The following is a 24,754-nucleotide window of genomic DNA, read 5'->3' as shown; positions in this document are numbered from 1 at the left end:
GTTCTGTCTTTTCTATAATAATAGACAATAGACAATAGGTGCAGGAGGAGGCCATTCGGCCCTTCGAGCCAGCACCACCATTCAATGTGATCATGGCTGATCATTCTCAATCAGTACCCCGTTCCTGCCTTCTCCCCATACCCCCTGACTCCGCTATCCTTCAGAGCTCTATCTAGCTCTCTCTTGAATGCATTCAGAGAATTGGCCTCCACTGCCTTCTGAGGCAGAGAATTCCACAGATTTACAACTCTCTGACTGAAAACGTTTTTCCTCATCTCCATTCTAAATGGTCTACCACTTACTGTTAAACTGTGACCCCTGGTTCTGGACTCCCCCAACATTGAGAACATGTTTCCTGCCTCTAACGTGTCCAACCCCTTAATAATCTTATTTGTTTCGATAAGGTCCCCTCTCATCCTTCTAAATTCCAGTGTATACAAGACTAGTCGCTCCAGTCTTTCAACATATGACAGTCCCGCCATTCCAGGAATTAACCTAGTAAACCTACGCTGCACGCCCTCAATAGCAAGAATATCCTTCCTCAAATTTGGAGACCAAAACAGCAAACAGTACTCCAGGTGCAGTCTCACTAGGGCCCTGTTCAACTGCAGAAGGACCTCTTTGCTCCTATACTCAACCCCTCTGGTATGAAGGCCAACATTCCATTGGCTTTCTTCACTGCCTGCTGTACCTGCATGCGTCCTTTCAGTGACTGATGCACTAGGACACCCAGATCTCGTTGTACGTCCCCTTTTCCTAACTTGACACCATTCAGATAATAATCTGCCTTCCTATTCTTACCACCAAAGTGGATAACCTCACACTTATCCACATTAAACTGCATCTGCCATGCATCTGCCCACTCACACAACCTGTCCAAGTCACCCTGCAACCTCATAGTATCTTCCTCACTGTTCACACTGCCACCCACCTTAGTATCATCTGCAAATTTGCTAATGGTACTATTAATCCCTTCATCCAAGTCATTAATATATATTATAAATAGCTGCGGTCGCAGCACCGAGCCTTGCGGTACCCCACTAGTCACTGCCTGCCATTCTGAAAGGGACCCATTTATCCCCACTCTTTGCTTTCTGTCTGTCAACCAATTTTCTATCCATGTCAGTATCCTACCTCCAATACCATGTGCTCTAATTTTGCCCACTAATCTCCTATGTGGGACCTTGTCGAAGGCTTTCTGAAAGTCGAGGTATACCACATCCACCGGCTCTCCCCTGTCAATTTTCATAGTTACATCCTCAAAGAATTCCAGAAGATTTGTCAAGCATGATTTCCCCTTCGTAAATCTATGCTGACTCGGAACGATCCTGTTACTACTATCCAAATGCTCTGCAATTTCGTCTTTTATAATTGACTCCAGCATCTTCCCCACCACTGATGTCAGACTAAGTGGTCTATAATTTCCTGTTTTCTCTCTCCCTCCTTTCTTAAAAAGTGGGACAACATTAGCTACCCTCCAATCCACAGGAACTGATCCTGAATCTATAGAACATTGGAAAATGTTCACCAATGCGTCCACAATTTCTAGTGCCACCTCCTTAACCCTGGGATGCAGACTATCAGGCCCTGGGGATTTATCGGCCTTCAGTCCCATCAGTCTACCTAACACCATTTCCTGCCTAATGTGGATTTCCTTCAGTTCCTCCGTCACCCTAGGATCTCTTGCCACTAGAACATCTGAGAGATTGCTTGTATCTTCCTTCGTGAAGACAGATCCAAAGTACCGGTTCAACTCGTCTGCCATTTCCTTGTTCCCTATAATAAATTCCCCTGCTTCTGTCTTCAAGGGACCCACATTTGCCTTGACTATTTTTTTCCTCTTTACATACCTAAAAAAGCTTTTACTATCCTCCTTTATATTATTGGCTAGTTTATCCTCATACCTCATCTTTTCTCCCCCTATTGCCTTCTTAGTTATCTTCTGTTGCTCTTTAAAAGAGTCCCAATCCTCTGGCTTCCCACTCTTCTTTGCTATGTTACACTTCTTCTCTTTTATTTTTATGCTGTCCTTGACTTCCCTTGTCAGCCACGGGTGCCTCTTACAACCCTTAGAATCTTTCCTCCTCTTTGGGATAAATTGATCCTGCAACTTCTGCATTATTCCCAGGAATACCTGCCATTGCTTTTCCACCGTCTTCCCTGCTCGGGCCTCCTTCCAGTCAATTTTGGCCAGCTCCTGCCTCATGCCTCTGTAATCCCCTTTGCTATACTGTAATACTGACACTTCTGATTTTCCCTTCTCCCTCTCAATTTGTGGAGAAAACTTATCATATTGTAATCACTGGCTCCTAATGGCTCTTTTATCTCGAGTCCCCTTATCAGGTCAGGTTCATTACAAAACACTAAATCCAGAATTGCCTTCTCCTTGGTAGGCTCCTGAACAAGCTGTTCTAAGAATCCATCTCGGAGGCACTCCACAAACTCTCTTTCCTGGGGTCCATTACCAACCTGATTTTCCCAGTCTACCTGCATGTTGAAATCTCCCATAACTACCGTAGCATTACCTTTGCGACATGCCAATTTTAGCTCTTGGTTCAACTTGCACCCAATTTCGAGGCTACTCTTTGAGGGCCTGTAGATAACTCCCATTAGGGTCTTCTTACCCTTACAATTCCTCATTTCTATCCATACTGATTCTACATTTCCTGATTCTATGTCACCCCTTGCAAGGGAGTGAATATCATTCCTTACCAGCAGAGCAACCCCACCCCCTCTGCCCACCTGTCTGTCTTTTCTATACGTTGTGTACCCCTGAATATTCAGTTCCCAGCCCTGGTCCTCTTGTAGCCATGTCTCTGTGATTCCCACAACATCATACTTGCCAATGTCTAACTGAGCCTCAAGCTCATCCACTTTATTTTTTATACTTCGTGCATTTAAATACAACACTTTAACTTCGGTATTCACCTCCCCTCGCACACCGGTCACAATTGGCTCTCTTAGTCTCTTATCCCATCTAGAACTCCCCTTCCCAATTATTCGAGAGTCCTTTGCAATTTCTATTATAAAACAAATAGAACTATGGTCACATGTGTTCCACCAACTATGGTCAGTGCTCTCCCACTGACACCTCAATCACTTGCTCTGCCCTTTGAAAAGTTTAACTTTGTGGTGCGGTCCCAGGAAGGTATAAGATGTAACTACGTGGTGAAATCCCAGTGAAGTGTAAGATGTACCTGTGGTGCACTTCCCAGGAGTTGTAATGTTGAACAACATGGTGCGGTCCCAGATTAGTGTAAGGTGTAACTGTGTGGTGGGTTCCCAGGAAGTTATGAGGCTTAACTCTCTGGGTTTATTATTGTTACATATAATACCACATTGTAGCACATCTCGTCTATAGATAAATTTCAACGTCCTCACTGGGGTAGAGGTGAATTGGACAGCATCGTTGCATAATGACATTCGGCAAAATGGCGGCGCTGCCATAGCAGCTGCGGCTTACCTGCGGTCCATTTGTCTTTGTGTTTTTGTTGTTTTTTTGTCTTAATTGTAGTTGTGATGTCGTGTTTTTGTGTTTGTGTACTATGTGTGTATGTGGGGGGGGGGGAGGGGGGGAACTGTAAAATTGTAAATATGTGTCCCTTCCGAACGGAGACCCGACCTTTGTTTTCTGGGTGTTGTCTCCATTCCTGCTGCGGCCTACCATCGGCCCAACTCCTGGAGCTGGTGGCCTCCAGGGCTCTGGTTCGCAGAGCCCGCGGATCGGACTTACCATCAGCGGAGCCGGCCGTCCTCGGAGGCTGCGGGAGCGGCTGCGACTCGCCTTAGGCTCGGGCAGCTGCGGACCGTCCGGCGCGGCCTGCAACCACAACAACCTGACTGCGGGAGAAGACGGCAGGAGAAGCGAAAGACATTGTGGCCTTCCATCACAGTGAGGAGAGGACTGGAGGAGACTCACTGTGATGGATGTTTCTTTGATGGATGTTTCTTTTTTTGTGTGTTTTTGGGGTTGTGTAATTTTAATGCCTATTTAATGCTTTTATTGTTGGACTGTGGGTGACTGAATTTCGTCCAATACTGGATGACAAATAAAGCTATCTTTAATCTTGAATCTTGAATATGGAAGGACTGTTCAGAAGCCTGATAACAGAGGGAAAGAAGCTGCTCCTGAGACTGCTGCTGTGCTCTTTCAAACTTCCATATCTTCTGCTGGTCGGCATCAGGGAGACGAAGAAGGAATGACGGGTGGAACAACGCTTTGATTACGTTGGCTGCCTTTCCAAGGAAGCATGAGGTATAGATGGAGTCAATGGTGGGAAGTCTTGTCTGTGGAATAAAATGAGATACATCTGCAGTTGTAAGTAATTTCTTGCGATCTTGAGCAGAGCTCTTTGCAAACCAAGCTCTGATGCTAATTGGGGAATATACTCCCCAATTGGGGAATATACTCCCCATGCTTCTTGAAGTAAATAGAAACATAGAAACATAGAAAATAGGTGCAGGAGTAGGCCATTCGGCCCTTCGAGCCTGCACCGCCATTCAATATGATCATGGCTGATCATCCAGCTCAGTAGCCTGTACTTGCCTTCTCTCCATACCCCCTGATCCCTTTAGCAAAAAGGGCCACATCTAACTACCTCTTAAATATAGCCAATGAACTGGCCTCAACTGCCTTCTGTGGCAGAGAATTCCACAGACTCACCACTCTCTGTGTGAAGAAATGTTTTCTCATCTCGGTCCTAAAAGACTTCCCCCTTATCCTTAAGCTGTGACCCCTGGTTCTGGACTCCCCCACCATCGGGAACAATCTTCCCGCATCTAGCCTCTCCAACCCCTTAAGAATTTTATATGTTTCTATAAGATCCCCCCTCAGTCTTCTAAATTCCAGGGAGTACAAGCCCAGTCTATCCAGTCTTTCCTCATATGTAAGTCCCGCCATCCCAGGGATCAATCTGGTGAACCTTCTCTGTACTCCCTCTAAGGCAAGAACGTCTTTCCTCAGGTTAGGAGACCAAAACTGCACACAATACTCCAGGTGCGGTCTCACCAAGGCCCTGTACAACTGCAGCAGAACCTCCCTGCTCCTAAACTCAAATCCTCTTGCTATGAATGCCAACATACCATTCGCTTTCTTCACTGCCTACTCGCCTGCATGCTTACTTTCAATGACTGGTGCACCATGACACCCAGGTGTCATGATAACTCGCTCCTTCATCTTGCTGAGAGAGGTTATTGTCCAGACACTATATCATTATGTTTGCCAACTCATTCCTGTCCTCAACTGACCGAGGAAGGTGATGTGTATGGTCATTATCATACTAAAAGTGAGAAAAAGAAAGTTACTCCTTTCACTGTGGACATGTGTGTGGGGGGAAAGACTATCCCCATGCAAATCGACACCAGAGCTGGAGTTACGCTTATCAGTGAAGAGAGGTGGAAGGACCAGTGGCGAAAAGGTGAAAGGTTACGCCTTCGTGTTAGCACCGTGGTTCTCCGTACTTACACTGGAGAGATAGTGGAATTGTTGGGAGAATGTTCGGTGCCCGTCTCTCACAACCAGCAAACAGCAATGCTCAAGCTGCTGGTAGCGAAGGGGGCGGGACCAAGCCTACTTGGCCGTGAGTGGTTGAAAGTTCAACTGGCAGGAGGTGAACCAGGTCAACGTGAACGACCGCCTGCAGAGCCTCCTCTCCAAATACGGTGACCTCTTCAAAGCGAAACTCGGGACGCTCAAGGGCGTAAAAGTCGACATCGACATCGACCCGGCCCTACCGCTGAAATTCATCAAGGCTCGACCAGTGCTGCTAGCCCATCACGATCGTGTTGATCATGAATTAGATCGCCTCCAGGAGGAGAAAATCATGGAACCCATTCAACACTCGAAATGTGCAGCACCGATTGTCTCCATTGACAAGGCAGACGGTAGCGTGAGAATCTGTGGAGACTACAGGTTAATGGTGAATACAGCTGCTCGTTCTGTTACGTATCCGATACCTCGGATTGATGAGTTGTTTACGAAGCTGGTGAAGGGGAAGCAGTTCACCAATCTTGACTTGTCGCACGCTTATCAGCGTCGCCAGATCCCGTGAAATGGTGATGATAAATACCCATCGCGGTTTGTTCCAATACACCAGAATGCCGTTTGGCATTTCAACAGCCAGAAATGGGTACCAGGACGCATCGCAAAGAAGCTAGGTCCTGTCTCGTACCAGGTCGAGGCTCAGGTCAACGGTATAGAAATCTGGAAACGTCACACAGACCAGATTCTGAAACGCGAAATCGACTCTCCCACAACCAATGAAACGGGAGATTCGATAGATTTCGATAGATTTCGACATGGGTACGCCCACAGTGCGCGATGAAGACGTCAACGAAAGAAGCGTTGCACATGAAAACTTCGACGAAAGCAACCACGATGACACCGTCGAGGACGCGACATCAGAGCGCAACGAAGAAAGCAATTCGGGGCGTAAGCAGTACCCAAAAACGAAATAGAAAGCGACCGGATTACTACAGATTCTGAAAACGGACGATTTTGACAACGGACTTGACTAGATGGACTCGGTTAAAAGGACAATATAAAGGCAACGAAAATTTGGTTATCATTAATGGAAAGGATTGTAGCATGAATACTCTTATTCGGCATTTTGCGTTGGTTAGGTTATTTGGTTGATAGAATTACATTGAAGATGATACTCACATTCTAAATAAGAATTGGATATGTAACCTTTGATTTGGATTTAATTGGATACAAAATGATGCATATTTTTGGACTTACTTAAATTGGGTTTTGTTATAGAAAAATATTTTGGAAACATAATGGATATAAAGATCATTGTGATATTGGATTGTTGTATACGTATTAGTATGCTTTACATGGAAGAAAAGTATCACAATTCTAAGCGGGGAGATATGTGATGTATACATGCAACAATATGGTAAAGCTGCTCTGTGATGTATACATGCAACAATATAGTAAAGTTGCCTGTGCATTGCAAAAATACACAGAGTTAAAATGGCGATCTTCTGTCCAGACATGTGTTGTTTTGGTCTCCCACTCAATGCGTGCTTTTGAGAGTGATACTGAGTAGAACGTAACATCTCCAGTGATGTTACTGAGTTCTCCCATCTTCATATCTCTCTACAATAAAAACAGAGAATAATTGAGGAACTTTCACATTTCCTTCGGCTCCACGCACGTGTCCATTTAGGTTTTAGAAGCGCCTTATTCTCTCCCTGGTTGCCCTCTTAATTTTAATGTCCTTACAATATTTCTTTGGATTCTCCTTAACCTTCTCTGCCAAAGCTATCTCATGCCCCTATACTGTCCCCATGATTTCATTAGGAAGACTCCGGAATCCCCTGTGGTCCAGGGATTCCCTTGATCCTAGCTGACCTGTGTAACCCATGCCTCCTTTTTGTCCAGACCAGATCCTCAATATCTCTGTTTATCCAGTGTTCTTTACTCCCACCAGCCTTGCTTTTCACTCCAACAAGAACTTAAAGGCCTTGAACTCTTTGCATATTGCTTTTCAATGCCTCCCACTTGCTGGGTGTCCCTTTGCCAGCAAATATGTAACCTTCTCCAACCAATTTCCCGGCACTTGGTTTAGACGTGACATTTGCAATGCTCCTCCACATGTCTTTAGAATGGTGCCACGAGACCTTCAGCTGCCAGATATTGCACCCGTGATAGCATTATAAGTAACATAGATGTAGATAAGAATGACTTGAAATACGATGGTATGTAGATTGTCTGTTTTCAGTGAGGTTTCATGGGGTACAGGATTTCATCGTTGTCTTTGGCGATTCAGATGTAAATGTTGATATTTGCAAATGTTATAAATCATGTTCATGTGGCTGATATTGAGGAGAAAAGCTTTAGACCACAGGAAGGGATCAATGGCGAGGAAAAGGACGAATGTAATTTGTCCAGAGATGTGCGAGGTGACGTGTATGAGGAGCTGTAAGAAGGCAAGGGAATGGCCAGTAAGTGCGAGGATGTTGAGTAGTAGGGAAATGACCACTGCAAGGTGGTGCCGGAGTGTGGTGACTCTCTGCATGCTCTTTCCAGACAGAGATCTACTACTATCTGATACAATCACTCTTCTCCTCCACAACTTTTTACTAGCTGCAGGTAAGACCATTTCCAAATATTCTCTCTGTCCATCAGTGAGAAATAGATTTACAATTTACAATTTACAAGGATGTTGTCAGGACCTGAAGATTTGAGAAATAGGTAAATGTTGGTCAGGACAGAACTTTATTCCATGGAGTTCAGGAGGCTGAAGGATGCTCTGAGAGAGTATAGGTAGAGTGAACACAATGTCTTTTACTCAGAATATTCGAATCAATAACCCGAGGACATGTTGAAAGTGAGAGAGGAAAAATTTAGTATTAACCTTTGGGATACCTTTTCAACACGGACGGTGGTGTGTATGGAACGAGCTGCCAGAGGAGGTGGTTAAGGCAGGTACAATAACAAGATTGAAAAGATATTTGGACAGGTATGTGGATAGGGAAGATTTAAAGGATAATGGGCCCAACGTTGGCTGGGGGAACTAGTACCGGACAGCTGTATGATTCAGCACAGGGTGTGTGAGGTTCACAACTCACTGTCAGTGTGGTCTCCTTATCTCTGAAAGGATACACATGCCACAGCAGGGACTCAGCAAATGTTCACCAGACTGATTCCTGGGATGGTGGTCCTGTATCTGAGATGGGGAAAAGTTGAACAGAAGTGGTGTTGTAAATAACAGTCAGAGTGGGGGAGATGAGTAATATGCGGTAGAAATATTTCTTCCTTCAGAGGTTGGTGAATGTGTGAAATTCTCACTCTAAGCAACGAAATACAAGGTTCAGAATGTATCACAGAAGAAAGGGCTCTAGATACATAAGGGGCTAAAATAACAGCATTACAGATAAATCATCCACCAGCTATTGCTTCATGCAGACAGGAGCTGCTTTACTTGTTGAGGAGTTGTGAATGGAACTGTTCATTGTGCAATCATCAGTGGACATCCCATTCAGGCCTTATGATGGGAGGAAGGTGCCTGATGAAGGTGTTGGAGATAGTTTGGCCCCAGACGCTGCCCTGGGGAACCCATTCAGTGATTGCCTGGGTCGGGGCTGGTCATCCGTCAATGACCAAACCATACTTCATTGTGCAAGTGATGACTCCAACCACTGACACAGTTAATCAAATACGGCCTGACACAAATGACAGGTTCTCACCCCACTTCCAGGATTCAGCTCTTTGATCCATGTTGAGACCAAGGCATGGAAATGGGCAAAGCCAGAATGTGAAACTGAAGTAAGAATCCAGCACTGTGTCTTCAACTCAGATAAGCTTTGTCTTTTTGGTTTAGAACACAAAATTCCTCAAAATGAAACCGTAAGCAGTTTGCAAAAGCTGTTGTGTTTTCTCCTCTTCTTTGTCTAGTCAATATCCTCCACTATTGACCCATTGTCCTTTCCATCGCTCCATTCCCTATCTGAGTCGCTCGTGCCCCAGATATCCCCCTCCCAATGATCAGGGTCCCAGTCTTCTGATAACATCATGGACATTGTTACTGAGATCACCTGCCACTCCTTTCTCTTTAATTTATTTTGCTGTTAAACAGTAGCTAACTCACAAATGGTATTAATTTGTTTCCATTCTGCATTTTCTCCCTTTTCCTGTGCAGCCTTTGCCATCAGTCAAGGTCACACAGTGTTTTTCCAGGGTGCTAACTACTTTTTAACCCTGAGATATAAGGAACAGCAGATGTTGATTTACATATAAAAAAGACAAAAAGTGCTGGAGTAACTAAGTGGGTCAGCTATCATCTCTGAGAACACAGGTAGGAAGAGATGTGGGGCAGAACAGCCTGGTGAGTGATAGGTACAGGTGATGGGGTTTTGATAGGCAGATGGATGGACAAAGGCTGGAGGTGAACATTCCAATAGTTGAGGTGAGGTTAGAAGAAGTGAAAATTGTGAAGCCAGAGGAAAGAATATCTAGAATGGGAGGGAGAAGGAGAGAAATGAGTGCAAGTCCAGGTGGGACACAGGGAAGTGAGGGGAAGCAAATAAAAAGGAGGTTGTGTCTAGGTTAATAACTTAAAATTGTAAGATTTAATGTTCATTGCAAGCTACCCAGGTGGAATATGAGATGCAGTTCCTTCAGTTCCTCATGCTGGTGAGGCCCTGGATGGAAAGATCAGTACGGGAATGGGAAGAGAGTTAAAATGATTCGCAACTGGGTGATCCAGTTGGCATTGGCGGACATTGCTTGTTCAGCGAAAAGGACTCCAAGTCTAGGCTTGGTCCTGTTGATGTAAAGGAGGTCACATCAGGACCTGAGATGAGATTAGAGGAGGTACATATTCATCTCACCTGGAAGGACTGCTGGGTTCGCTGGACGGATGCAAGGGAGGAAGTATAGGAACAGGTGTTACAATTCCTGCAGTTGCTGGGGAAGGCACCCAGGGAAGGGGACGTTCGGATGGGAAGGGATGATGGAACCAATGAGTTGTGCAGCGAGTGGTCTCTGTGGAAGGCTGAATGGGGTGGGTGTGGGAAGATATGATTTTTGATGGGATCACGTTGAAGGTGGCAGTAATGACAGAGAATGATGTGTTGTCTGCAGAAGATGGTGGGATGAAAGCTGAGCTTATAGTGGACTTTACCCTTGTTCCGTCTGTGGGAGGGGGTTATGAGCAGAACTGCGGGACAGTGGGGCTGTGTGGAGGCTGAGATCCAGAAAGGGGACAGAGGTGTCTGAGATAGTCCAAGTGAATTTGCAGGACAAGGTGGAAGTTAATGGTAAAGTTAATGAAATCGATAAGTTCTGCAAGGGTGCATGAGGCATCCAAGATGCAGTTGTCAATGTGACAGAGAAAGAGTTGGGGGATGATGCCAGTGTATGCATGGAACAAGGACTTTTCAATTTAACCAACAAAAAGGCAGGAACAGCTGGGGCCCCGTGTGCGTGCCCATGGCTGTATCTGTAACTTGGAGGAAATGAGAGGAGACAAAAGTGAAGTAGTTGAGGGTGAGGATAGGTTCTGCCAGGTGGAGGAGAGTGTTTGTAGAGGGAAAATGATTTAGGACTCTGATCAAGGAAGAACCGGAGGAACTTGAGAACTTCCATGCAGGGGATGGAAGTGTAAAGGGACTGGACATATATGGTAACGATGAGACAATGGGGGCAATAAAATGTACAATAGAGTTGTGTGAGGTGGGCACAGTGGTGTAATGTGTTACTGTGTAGTGTGGTCCCAGATTGGTGTAAAATGTTACTATGCAGTGTGGTCCCAGGAAATTGTGTGGTTCAACTCTGTGGGTCGGGCCCAGGCTTTGGGTTTTAGGTTTATTATTGTCACATATACCGAGGCATATGTGTCCAAACAAATCAGGTAAACCAGACATCAATAGAATCAGTTCAAACTCAAGGACGTTATTTTAGAAAGGATATGAAGAAGAATTTTATTTTGGCAGAGAGTGATTAATCTGTGGAATTCTTTGCCAAAGAAGACCGTGGAGGTAAAGTCAGTGGATATATTTAAGGCAGAGATAGATTCTTGTTTGTACTGGTGTCAGAGGTTCTGGGGAGAAGGCAGGAGAATGGGGTTAAGAGGAAGAAATAGATCAGCCATGATTGTATCGCAGAGTAGACTTGATGGGTTGAATGGCCTAATTCTAGTCTCATCACTTAAGATCTTATCATATTATGATCTTAGTTACCAGGCTCAGAATAAACATGTTCATTAGCAAATGAACAACGGGCTCTGGCGCAATACACTTGGTGTACAAGCACTGGGATGGAAACACAAGGTTAATGAACTGGAAACACAAAGGAAACTGCTCACTATATTCTACCTGCTGTGTGCTTGTATCAGTTACCATTCACACTTTCATCCCTCTCCTGTCCGCACTAAATTAATCTCAATTTATCTCACTGAAGAAGTGTCCCGACCAGAAGCATCACCTCTCCAGGTTCTTCAGACTTGCTCTGCGACCCGCTGAGTTCCACCAGCATCTTGTTTCTCTTTATAAACCAGCATCTGCAGTTCCTTTTTTTTCTAATGTGCCTTTTGTTGGGGACCTCTGTCAGAAAACGTTACCACAGTTTAAACATTAAAAGAAAATTTTATAAATGCATGAGGGAGGATAGAACAGAAGGAAACGCTGCCTGGAGTCTCAGGTCCATTTGTTATCTTTGGCACTTTATTTGGCTTTATTGTATTCACATATGGTATCATTTGTTAAGATTGGAAAGCATGCAAACAAAAGATTCTCAATGTACATTAGTACATTTGACATCAATAAACCTAAACCCCAAACCTAAATCTAAGCCTACACATATTTCTGGCCTCTGAGCTGCTTTCCCTGATCCAGGCTTCTTTTATTCCAACTAGAGCCTCTATATCAATGGTTCAATGGCACTTTATTTGTTACATGTAAAGATGGACAGTGAAATTTATTTTGGGGTTATTTATTATATCAGTAGTCGAGATAATCTCAGATGTCTCTGGGAAGAAACAACCAAGATTATCTTGAATGTCGCATAGACATCTGAGATCATCTTGAATCCTGATTTTACAAATAACTCCTGTTCCCATCATCTAGGAAGATACATAGTTTCCAAAATATAGCTCACAGCTGTTTGTAGATGTGGGAAGATGCGTGAGCTTATACATCCTTGAGGCTGCATGATCTGAAAACCAGCGATTTCCAAGTGATACTAATTATTTTCCTCAGCACCATTGTTCTTTTAGGTGAGTCTGCTTGTTTGACATCGGGACTGTTAATAGATAACTCCTTTTTAATCCCCAGATGACATGCCCCCAATAGTTGACTCTCAACTGATCAGCAAAGTAATGGAAATGGAATCGACTGTGCCATCTGCTCACCAATGTTCAGTCTGGTTTCCTCAGCATCACTCCACTCCACACCACCTGACCATTTTGGTCTCTTCCGGGGTAAAGATCTGCATTCAAGGGGTGAGTGACTGTGAGTGGTCTTGACAAGGAATCATTTGAAGAGACAAAATTCAAAGCCTATGGAGGTGTCCTTCAGTCAACGAGTGATCAATCTCTGGAAATAGCACCCAGGCCAATGGTGGAAACATTCTGGATTTCAGATCCATATCCTTTCAGGGAAAACATTTTGAAAACAGTGTGAGGGAAGTTGCAGTCTGATCAGGAATTAATCAGAAGAGACTTGGGATGAAAGGGTGACCCTGGATCTTTGGTTGACAAAGTTCCCCATCACTGGACGTTCTTCACTGGTGTCAGGGTGTGTGTTGAGATTCATTTGAGGCAGATTAATGTGATCAGTCAACAACTCCATTCCCAATTGGTGTGTGAGGAGGATGGACTTTTATCATCAATAAATTCCTGTTGATGACGTGGGAAAAAGATAACAGAATGATGAGTATCATTGAAAAAAGGAAAACAAAGTGCGTGTTGTAATTCCGAGAGAGCAGTTAATGAAATATAGGAAAATGGAAATAATTGTGTCCCAGAGTGTCAACGACACATCTCCCTAACAGAACAAGCTGCCCGTCGGCAAGAGAAGGGGACAAAGGTATCACACAGCTCTACAGCACTGGGCTTTTCTCCCTGTTGTCAGGGCAGCTCGCAGAGAACGTGTTTGGGCTTGATTAATGGAATCTCAACACTTCCATTCTCCATTGGATCCAGCAGGACAGTGGGAGTGGGGGAATTGCTAAAATGTAAGTTTGAGGTGAGTGGGATTAGACATTTAGGAAAATGGAAATATTTCTTCACTCAGAGGTTTGTGAACATGTGTATTTCTCTATCACACCAAGCAATGAATGACAAAGTTCTGAATGTATCTCAGCAGAATGCAGATATGGTTCCAGATATGGTTCCAGATATGGTTCCAGATATTAAATATCCATTGTCAAATTTGCGGATGACACTACGGTGGTGGGACTCATCACCGGGGGGGACGAGTACGCCTACCGGGATGAGGCGGAGCAGCTGACAGTGTGGTGTGGAGAAAATAACCTGCTCCTCAACACCTTAAAGACAAAGGAAATAATAATAGACTTCAGAAAGAATAAAACGGACATGGTACCATTAACTATCAGAGGGGACTGTGTGGAGAGGGTGGCGGATTTCCGCTTCCTGGGAATCCATATTGAGGAGGACCTGACGTGGAGCGTGAACACCTCTGCGCTGCTGAAAAAGGTCCAGCAGAGACTGCACTTCCTGAGGGTGCTCAGGAAGAATAACATCACTCAGAGACTGCTGTTGTCCTTTTATCGGTGCTACATTGAGAGCATCCTAACATACTGTGTATGCGTATGGTACACCAGCTGCACAGCGGCTCAGAGGAAAGCGCTCCAGAGGGCCATTGACAACGCCCAGAGGATTGTCGGCTGCCCTCTACTTACCTTGGAGGACTTACACAGTTCCCGCTGCATCAAAAAATCCCAGAGTATTATAAAGGACATTTCCCACCCCGGACACTCCCTGTTTGAACTGTTACCGTCAGGCAGACGGTACAGATCTACAAGGACAAGGACAAACAGACTTAAAAATAGTTTTTACCCCACTGCTATAAAGGCACTAAATGTAGCCGCCAAGGAACGCAGGGGCGATACATAATAAGAGACTGTGAAATCGACAGAAGGATGTAGGGTTGGGTGTTTATGCGTGCTATTTTCATGATATTTATTTTAGTTGTTTATCTTTTTTAAAATATTTTACTTTGTATGTATCGTTAGCTTTTAGAAATGTTTGAATGGTGCACTGACTGGCTGACATTTTACAATTTCGTTGTACATGGCTCATGTTACAATGACAATAAAGGAACTATTCTTCTATTCTATTCTAAGGTAACAGCATTAAAGACAATCATCCACCAGCTCTTACACCATGCAGATAGGAGCTTCTTTATTTGCTGTGGAGTTATGAATGGAAGGTCATTGATGAAGTTGTTGAAGGTGTTTGCCCTGAACTACTCCTGCAGTGATGGCCTGGATCCAGGATGTTCATCCTTCAATGACCGAACCATCATTCATTGTGCAAGGTGCGACTCCACCACTGGAGTGTTTTCCTTTTGGTGCTCCTTGACTTCAGTTTTACCACGACACCCTGATGCCACAGTCAGTCAAATATGCCCTGACGCCAAGGACAGGCTCTCACCCCACTTCTGGAAATCAGCTCTTTGGTCCATGTTGGGACTAAGGATTGGAAGAGCTTTGGAACCACCAAGTTGTTCTGGCAAAGCCAAATGGGCATTGGTGAGGAGGGTATTGGTGAATAAGTGTCGTTTGATAGCACTGTGGAGTGATTCAGAGTGTTGGGCTTGGAGCTCGCATTTTTACACCAAGTGACTATGAAGGAATGAAGATACATTTCTATGTCAGGGTTGTGTTGATTGTGAAGAGAACTGCATGTGGCACTGTTCCCCATGAACTCATCTTATTGTTCTTGGCAATTAATGTTTCGTGTTTGCTGTTGCACAGCTCAATCAAATAACTGATGTGATTTTCTGCAGCCACGATGTGCCAACAGTGGGGGGAGTGAATGTGTAGGGTTGTTCATGGGGTGTCAGTCAAGCAGGCTGCTCTGTCCTGGTTAGTTTTGAGCTTCTTGGGAGTTGCCCACGTCCAGGCACGTGGAAAGTATTCCTTCACACGGCCGCCTTGTGCCTTATGGATGGGGGTCAATTGGTGTCTTGTCAAGGACATTCCCAATTACCTCAATGCTCTGGACTGTTCCTCAGGATTACTTCATTTCCAGTAGTGATTTGTACGCAAAATGTAAATGGTTTATTGGACTGGAGGAGGAATTTCATTATTTGTTTGATTCCATCGGCTAATTCTTCAATTGTCGACTCCCAAATAATCAGCAAAGAAATGGAAGTGGAACTGACTGTACTGTCTACCCACCAATGGTCAGTCTGCTTTCTTCAGCATCATTCCACTGTGGAGACAATCTTTTAGTCAATGAGTGCTCAGTCCATAGATCCCACACCCCGGGACAATGTCGGGAGCATTGCAGATTTATTTCTCGAATTTCTGATTCACGTCCATTTAGGACAAAACTATTTAGAAACAGTGTGAGGGTAGTTTCAGTCAGATGAGGAACTAATCTGAAGAGCCTTGGGAGAAAATGGTGGCTATGGAACTTTGATCCATAAAGCTCTCCATCACTGGGCTTTCATCCCTGGTGTCCTATCCAATATTCGACCGGAGTGTGTGAGAGGGTAATGTGCTTGAACCTCTGGAGTAGGACTTGAACCCACAACCTCAGCTCTGCACAGATTGCTAGAAATAACCACTCAACATATTCATCATTGACTGAAATGCTTTCAGACTGAGAGTGCATCTCAAACATTATTTACTTATAATCCATACATTTCACACCCCACATTATCAATTTTCAGAGTAAAACCAGACCATGTAATGTAATTACCTGTGTTTCACTACTTCAATGAACACACACTGTAATATTGGGGAGATCTTGCCTTTGTGGGCTTGTGTCAAGTCAATGATGGGGAGGTGTAAGTTTTCTTTTCCATCTCTTCCATTCGTCATGGGGGTGGAAGCAGCAGTGTTGGAGAACCAGGTACCAACTCATCACTAGCTGTTTCACACTGGCCCACAAAGCCATGTTCAACCCATCCTTCCCCTTGCACAACCTGTTTCCTCCAATTGATTCAAACGCCTTCATTGCTAACTGTGGAATTCATGTCATTGGAGCTATTGACTACATTGATGAATGCATCTTATCAACACGTTAAATAAAATCAATTATCCAATCTTAAAAGTTTCATTTCTTGTCCAAAATATGTTTAATAATCCTGGTAAATCCTGCAGCTGATTATCATATCATATCATATCATATATATACAGCCGGAAACAGGCCTTTTCGGCCCTCCAAGTCCGTGCCGCCCAGTGATCCCCGTACATTAACACTATCCTACACCCACTAGGGACAATTTTTTACATCTACCCAGCCAATTAACCTACATACCTGTACGTCTTTGGAGTGTGGGAGGAAACCGAAGATCTCGGAGAAAACCCACGCAGGTCACGGGGAGAACGTACCAACTCCTTACAGTGCAGCACCCGTAGTCAGGATCGAACCTGAGTCTCCGGCGCTGCATTCGCTGTAAAGCAGCAACTCTACCGCTGCGCTACCGTGCCGCCCATTGTGAATATTCAAAATCTCAAGTACAAAGCTCGGAGCTTTTTTCAAACAATGTTTTGCTGGTCAGGAATGATAACACCACTACAAATTCTGGGTTGAATTGTCCAGCTCTCTCACTACGATTTAATATACTTCAGGATGTCCATAAAGTAATTTTCATGGCATTTACCACCTCCCTGAACTTCCTCTGAGTGACTCTGCAAATTGAGTTTTGTTCAGCTTAGTTTAGACATTCAGGCCCTTCAGCCCACCAAGTCCACACCGACCAGTGATCCCCGTGCACTAGCACTATCCTACACATTAGGGACAATTTACAATCTTTACTACATCTTTGCAATGTAGAAGGAAAACAGAGCACTCGGGGTAAACTCACGTGGTCACGCGGAGAATGTACAAACTTCATACAGACAGCACTCGTAGTCAGGAAAATAACTGCTGATGCTGGTACAAAATGGAAGGTATTTATTCACAAAATGCTGGAGTAACTCAGTAGGTCAGGAAGCATCTCAGGAGAGAAGGAATGGGTGACATTTCGGGTCGAGACCCTTCTTCAGACTGATGTCAGAGGGGCGGAACAAAGGAAGGATATAGGTGGAGACAGGAAGATAGAGGGAGAACTGGGAAAGGGGAGTGGAAGAGAGGGACAGAAGAACTATCTAAAGTTGGAGAAGTCGATGTTCATACCGCTGGGCTGCAAGTTGCCCAAGCAAAATATGAGGTGCTGTTCCTCCAATTTCCGGTGGGCCTCACTATGACACTGGAGGAGGCCCATGACAGAAAGGTCAGACTGGGAGTGGGAGGGGGAGTTGAACTGCTCAGCCACTGGGAGATTGTAGATCAGTGCATGTTCCTTTAACATAGTGACCTCACCACTACTAACCACTCCCCATTGTCTCTTGTATAATTGTAGCTTCCCCACCTCCAGCTCGCTCTCTAGTTCCAGTGATGACCACGGACAGCTAGGGCATATCATGTGTAGTGACATTAATAAACAATATCTAGTAAAAGACTCTGTGTGCAAAGGACGTCTCTTTACATGGTGTCAGAGCGGTAGACTTGCGTCTCCTGTTTATCGGGTTTTTATTTTTAGCATTTGTTCGTCCCAGTTGTGTCCCATCCTTCCACTTTGCCATGGCTCCCTCGTGTCGTCGTCCGGACACGCTTGTTTTTGATGAGGACATAGTGCACCGCTGGACTGTCTTCCAGCGGGACTACGAGCACTATATAGCGATTGCCCATCCTGATGCAACTGCTGCGATAAAAGCTCACCTGCTCCTCAACCTGGCTGGTCCGGAGGCAATGGAACGCTATGCGTCGTTCGAATTCGTCCCTCCGGAGGACCGCAACGACCCGGTATGTCTCATGGCTAAGTTCACTGCCCTGTGCGATATACCCACCAATAACATTATCGAACGTTTCAACTTTTTCTCGCGGCGTCAGACTCCAGGGGAGCACGTTGACGCCTTCATTGCATCCTTAAGACATATGGCTCGGCGGTGCCGCCTTCAAACGATTACACCCGACGAGATGATCAGGGACGTCCTGGTCAACGGTCTCCTAAACTCTAAGCTGCGGGATGAGCTCCTGATGAAGCCTGACCTGTCGCTAACGGACGCCATACATGCCGCACGCATGGCCTCTGCTGTTGGCTCAGTATCTCGGCCGGCGCCCCAGGACATAAATTTCACCGGCCGCCGGCGATTGAATGACCCGCAGACCAGGGTCACCCCCTCCGCGCCCACTATGGTCACCCCTCGCAGATGCCCAAACTGCAACTTCTCGTCACACAGGTATAACGTTTGCCCAGCGCAGGGCAAAACTTGTAATTCCTGCGGGAGGCAGAACCATTTTTCTGCAGCTTGTCGTTCTCGTGGGAGACCTGTCCCTGCTCCTAGAAGGAGTCTAAACAACCTTGCGACCGATGATAGCGCAACCGGTTCCCGGTACCAACATGAGGAACTCCATGGCTCAGATACGACTTCCTCCCATGGAGACTCTATGCTGTTTTCGCTTTTGGGTGCACCTGCATTGATAACGGATCCATCCGTGACACTAGGACACCCAGATCTCGTTGTACGTCCCCTTTTCCTAACTTGAAACCATTCAGATAATAATCTGCCTTCTTATTCTTACCACCAAAGTGGATAACCTCACACTTATCCACATTAAACTGCATCTGCCATGCATCCGCCCAATCACACAATCTATCCAAGTCACCATGCAACCTCATAGCAACTTCCTCACAGCTCACATTATCACCCAGCTTTGTATCATCTGTAAATTTGCTAATTGTACTTTTAATGCTTTCATCCAAGTCATTACGGAGGAGGAAAGCAGGAAGGAATCGATAACAAGGTAATGAAATGACCAGTAAGTGGAAAGATGTTGAGAGGTGGGGAACTGCAGCGCGATCAAACTTGGAGTGTGTGTACAGAGATCATTAAAGTAAAGCAAATGCTCTTTTGGCAGTTCAACTGGAGTGAATGTCTTTCATAAAACTATTTCAATTATTATTATTACATTCCATATTCAAATGACAACATAAAGCCGGACCATGCAGTGTTATTGCTTGTTTCTCTCTCGTCTGATGAAGACGGGGATATCGTGTCTTTGTGTTCATGTGTAAAGTAAGTGATGGGGAGGTGAAAGTCTGCTTTCCACCTCTCCCCGTCGTCACTGGGGACAAAAGGCAGCAGAGTTGGAGAACCAGGTACCGACTCTCCATCAGCTGTTTCAGACTGGTCCACAAAGCCACGATCAACACATCCATCCCCTTGCACAACAGTTTCCCGCAATTGATTCCAACGACTTCATTTCCGACTGTGGAAATCATATCAATGGAACCATTGATGACATCTAACAACAGTTTGTGGAATAAAATCAATTCCCCAATCTACACACAGGTAAAAGGCTTTCATTACTTTCTCATATATATTTTAATGAACGCTGGTGAATCCTGCACCTGACTATAACGTGCATGTTCTGATTCCCATCTTCAAAGCTCTTTGATCTGTTTGTTCAATCACGGGTTTGCTGGTCGGGACGGTACCAACAGTCCTGGGTTGAATTTTTCACCTCTCTCCATAACTTTTAATGAACGTCAGGATGGCCTGAAAGGGACATTTCACGGCATTTATCACTTCCTCCCGGAACTTCCTCTGGGTGACCGCATAAATAAACGTGTTGGTGCAGGAGCTGAATAACTGAAGCATTGTTCCTACGTGGCCGACCGTAACATTAGTCACATACTGTGCCGTGTACGAGCCAGTGATTCGCTGAATTGATAGAATGACCACCCGTGTCATCCATAACAGGATAAAGCTGGCCGATATGGTGAAGAGCAAAATGATGGATCTTCTTCGATTCTTCATCTCTGGGTCGTCCTTCCCCTCCCCGCTCCGCTGCCCCCTCAGTTTCCTGCGGACTACACTGGCCATCAGGATGTGCCTGACAGTGACAGTATTGAGCAGCAGGATCAGCACAAAGGGGACGAGTGGGGTTAAAATGCGGTGCACCCAGTCAAAGGCTACCCACACCGGCGAATTCATGAAATCAAATGATGCCATGCAGAAACGTGACCGGTACGTGAAGTACCAGGGGATGTTGGTGAACACACTCAGCACACTCACCACTGCAATAACGATGGCTGCACCTTTCTCAGTGCAGTATCTTGTCTTCAGCTTCTGGAAGCAAATGGCCGCCATACGGTCGAAGGTGAAGGCAACAGTGAGCCAGACGGTGTAAGATACGGACATGTAACCCACGGTATATACGATCTTGCACCCGGGAGGGATATATATGTGAATTATGTTGATGAGAATGACTTGAATTATAACGACAAGTAGATCGGCTACTGCCATTGCCACAAGATACCAGGTGACACCTTTGGAGAGTCCACACCGTCCGCGTGATAGTGTTACAATTGCGACCACGTTAGCTGTGAAGTTGGAAAAAAACCAAATAACAACACAATTGACAATTGAAGGTGAGCAAATGTAGTCATTGTTAAGTATTACAGGTTTACTGAATTTCAAAACTCTCAACAACTTTGCCACAATTCCCACTGGTTCTTGATTCCCCTACTCTGGGTAGCATTTGTCCTATCAGTTCTCCTCATGATTTTGTTCCACTCTGTAAAACTATTCTTCAGCCTCGTGCACTCCAAAGTAAGAAGTCCTCGCCTGACCCACCTCTCCACGTAGCTCTGACCCTCAAGTTCTCACAACTCTTCTGTGCGCTTTTTCCAGCTTGATGACATAAATTCTAAAGTAGGGTTTCCAGAACTAAATATAATACCCCAAATGCATCCTCACCAACATCTTGTACAAATGTGACATAACATCAAAATTTCTGTACTCATTACCTTTCGCTAGGACTTCACTCTTTGGAGCGCAAGAGACTGAACAAAATCATGAGGGGAATAGATAGGGTGCATGATGTATTCACTCTTTCAGTAGGGGGATCAAGAAACAGAAGACTAAGGTTTAATATGAGGACAAGGTTTTAATATGAACCTGAAAATTAACTTTTTCATACAGTGTTGAAGACTAATGTAACAAAAGCCATCTTGACCACAGATTCTTCCTGTCATGCCACTTTCATGCACTTATCTACCTGACGCCAACATCTCTATGTTCCACACCCCTGGCTCTTCTATTCACATTCAGACCATATCCCTCTGAATATTCCTTCCATGTACCTGTCCAATTATCTTCTTAAATATTGTTATAATACCTGGCTGAACAACATCCTCTGGTAGCTTGCTGCATATACACACCAATCTATGTGTAAATATGTTATGTTTAGGTGTAAAAATGTAACACCTTACACTTATCTACATTAAACTCCATCAACTATTCCACAGCCCACTTGCCCAGCTATCAAGATCTTGCTATGATTTTTTATAACCATCATGCTGTCTACAATATCACACTCTTTAGTGTCATCTACAAATTTATTAATCATGCCTTGTACATTCTCATCAAAATCATTTTTATCAACCACAAACAGTAATAGACCCCGCACTGATCTCTGAGGCACACCGCTTGTCACAGGCCTCTAGTTCCAAAAACACACTTCCGCCATCTCCCTGTGCTTCCTTCTTTAAAGCCAACTATGATCCATTAAGCTAGCTTTCCCTGGAATGCAATCTAATCTTCCAGAAAAGCTTTCATTTGGAACCTTATCAAATGTCTTGCTGAAGTCCACGAAGACAATGTCTACGGCTTTGCCCTTGTTAACCTTTTTGGGTAATTCTTCATAAAATTCAATCAGATTTGTGAGATGCAATTCCCATGTACCAACCATGCTGAGTGTCCACAAAAAGACACTATTCATTCAAGTGCGCGTATATTTTATCCCTAAGAATCCTCACCATTAATGTTCGGCTCAGTGATCTATAGTACCCAGGTTTTTCCATGCACCACTTCTTAAATAGAGGCACAACAATAACCATCAACCATTTGGCAACTCCCCTGTGTCTAATAATGATTCATTTATTTCATCCAGATCTCCTGTAATTTCTTCTCCAGCTTCCCACTATGTCCTTGGATATATCTGATCGGGACTGGGAGATTTATCTAACTTCAAAGGCATTAATGTGTCCAGTACCTTCTTCACCATGATAAGAACTGCACTTCAGACATCTTCATTAACTGGTGCAACCTACAAATCTTCAGATCTTTCGCAACGTTAAAAACACAGGGGAAATATTTACGTATCACACATTGTATCCTCGTATACATTATCTATTTATTTACATATAATACATGACATTGTCTGGGTACATTGTAAATAACCAGCAGCACCTGGACATCAATAAATACGTCATTAGTTTGGATCCTACGCCCGGTCAGTACAAACCCAACAGTAAGGGATGAAGGAGGCTGACCCAATCAGACTGAAGCCTGGCAGATGTGGCAGAGAGGCAGCAAGTAAATCAGGGAAGGAGAGAGGAATATCAATGGTCAGTCAGAGCTGAATAACAATCGGAAATAATCATAGTTGAAAAAATCCAACACCAAGTTCCATATCAGATCTGCCAAGGTGGCACTGGTCATAATGACTTACACAGAACTCCAACGACAGCAAGGATGCGGTAGTAGTATGGTCTAAACCCCATTAGAAAATTGAATAGACGTTCGAGTTGCATGTTTTCCAACAAATCACAAATTCCTTCAACAGGGAAGAGTTGTAGCTGACACTCTGCGTCCACTCACTCTGTGAAGGTCTTTATTTATACAGGCAGGTGGCATCCACAGGGGCCATATGGTGACGTGATCATTGTTAGTTACAAGGCTCAGAATAAACGCATTACCGAAATAGCACTCTCTGAAACATCAATTAGCAAATGAACAACAGGCTCTGGCGCAATACACTTGGTGTACAAACAGTGGGATGGAAACTCAAGGTCAATGAACTGGAAACACAAAGGAAAGTGTTCACCATATTCTACCTGCTGTGGGTTTGTAACAGTGTCCATTAACACCTTCTTCCCTCTCCCATCCCTGTAGCTTTCCCGCTTAACATGTCTTCCGTGGGTACTCTTCCCTAATAAATACAGTATATAGATACATGATAAAGGAAATAACATGAATAACATTTATTGCAAGATGAAGCCAGTAAAGTCCGATCGAAGATAGTCCAAGGGTCTCCAATGACGTAGATAGTAATTCAGTATCGCTCTCTAGTTGTGGCAGGATGGTTCAGTTGGCTGATAACAGCAGGGAAGAACCTGTCCTTGAACCTAGAGGTGTGCATTTTCACACCTATACCTTTTTCCCGATGGGAGAGGGGCCAAGTTGTGACTCATCATTGATCATGCTGCTAGCCTTGCCGAGGCAGCGTGAGGTATAAATGGAGTCAATGGAAGAGTGGTTGGTTTGTGTGATGGTCTGGGCCGTGTCTACAATTATCTGCAATTCCTTGCAGTCTTGGATGGACCTGTTTCCAAACTATGCTCTGAAGCATCCCGATAAAATGCTTTCTCCAGCATATCTACGTTGAATAGAAGTTAGTGAGAGTTGTTGGGGAAAATATTTTATAGGTATCTGAGGGGTAACGTTTTCACGCAAAGGGTGTTGGGTGTCTGGAAGAAACTGCAAGAGGAGGTATTTGAGAGAGGAGTGCAACATTTAAGAAGCAACTAGACAGGTACATGAAATGGACATGTTTCGAGGGATATAGGTCATACGATGATGTTGGACTTGTGTAGATGGGGCACGTTGGTTGGTGTCGGCAATTTAGGCCAAAGCTCCTGTATCCATGATGTTTGACTCTATGATTCTCTATGACTCTGTTCCATCTGAAAATATCTCCAGTTAATATTTCCCTTTGAAATTTGCTTATTTCCACAAGGCGATTCGACAGTTCCTCTTCTGATGTGAGTGTTGGAAATGAAGCAAGGATGGACAGGAATGAGGTGGGAATAGAGAGAGGAGGGAGGTGTAAGGAGGAGCTAGAGTGAGTGAAGAATGAAGGGTGTGAGGGGGCACTGGAGAGTGAGGGTAGGGAGTGAGGAAGGAAGGGAGTGAGGATGGAATTAAGTGAGGAGGAATGGAGGGAATAAAGGGAATGAGACAAGAATGGAGTGAGATGGGAATGACGTGGGGATCTTGCTG

The sequence above is a fragment of the Rhinoraja longicauda genome, chromosome 9 (genome assembly GCF_053455715.1).
Source record: "Rhinoraja longicauda isolate Sanriku21f chromosome 9, sRhiLon1.1, whole genome shotgun sequence".
Lineage (NCBI taxonomy): Eukaryota > Metazoa > Chordata > Chondrichthyes > Rajiformes > Arhynchobatidae > Rhinoraja > Rhinoraja longicauda.
This window is presented reverse-complemented; position numbering follows the sequence as displayed.